We start from the raw sequence: 1,330 nt of genomic DNA, 5'->3' as shown, positions 1-1,330 counted from the left end.
CCTCCCAAGGTTTTTTTTTCTAATTCTGTAGAAAATGGTGTTTGTAGTTTGATAAGAATAATGTTGAATCTATAGATTGCTTTGGACAGTATAGCCATTATAACGATATTGATTCTTTCAATCCATGAGCATGGAATATTTTTCAATTAGTTTGAGTCATCTATAATTTATTTCAGCAGTGTTTTGTAGTTCTCCTTGTAGAGATCTTTGACCTTCTTGGGTAGATGTATTCCTATTCATTTTCTTTTTGCTATTGTGAATGAAATTGTGTTCTTCTTGATTTGACTCTCAGCTTGAACATTATTGGTATATATAAATGCTATTAATTGTTGTACTTGATTTTGTATCCTGAAACTTTACCGAGGTTGTTTATCAGTTCCAGGAGGCTTTTGGTGAAATCTTAAGGTTTTCTATGTATAGAATCATATCACTAAAGAAAAGAGCTAATTCGGCCACTTCTTTTTTATTTGGATGCCTTTTCTTTCTTTCTCTTGCCTGTCTTCTCTGGCTAGAACTTCCTATTTATCTTCTTAATTAACACATAAGCACCAAGAGCTTAGGAATTTGTCTTGTCCTCTACTGTATCCGCAGCATCTAGAACAGTACCTGACACATAGCAAGCTTCCAATGAATCTGTTAAATAAATGAATACATGAATGAGGTGATAGATTCCCCTAAAGTAAGGGCAACTTTTTTGGACACCAATCAACCTTTCTCTATTCATTATGTTTCTAGATGAAACTTCAACTACGGCCTCTGTTACCTGTGGTTGTTTTCAAGCCCTTGTTTGGTTAAGCAGAGAGAGGGTGGGATTGCCTTGCTTGAAAAGAAAGATTAACTTGCCAGTAAAGGCCAGAGTTATTTTATTTTTTTTTAGGTATGAGCCACCGTGCCTGCCCCCAATCCTCACTTTTTTTTTTAAAGGCAAAAATGAAAGAAAGAAAGAAAAAGCAAGAAAGAGAGAAAGAAAGAAAAAAAGAATGAAAAAGAGAAAGAAAGAGGAAGAGAAAGAGGGAGAGAGAACGGGAGTCTTGCTTTATTGCCCAGGCTAGAATGCAGTCTAAAAATGGGTATTGAAAACCTCTTTTATGCCAATAATTGTGCTTAACAATGGAGACAGGAAGGAATAAGGGAGGAAAAAAACAAGCAGCCAACCAATATTTCGCTTAAACCTGTGAAATGCTATGCAGTTACTGAGGAGTGATTTACTTCCAATTATGTAGTCACTTTTAGAGTAGGTGTGATGTGGTGCTGAGAAGAATGTATATTCTGTGGATTTGGGGTGGAGAGTTCTGGAAATGTCTATTAGGTTTGCTTGGTCCAGGTCTGA

This window comes from Cebus imitator, unplaced genomic scaffold, assembly GCF_001604975.1.
Source record: "Cebus imitator isolate Cc_AM_T3 unplaced genomic scaffold, Cebus_imitator-1.0 Scaffold353, whole genome shotgun sequence".
Taxonomy (NCBI): Eukaryota; Metazoa; Chordata; class Mammalia; order Primates; family Cebidae; genus Cebus; species Cebus imitator.
The sequence above is the reverse complement of the archived record's forward strand: the minus strand, read 5'-3'. Positions refer to the sequence as shown.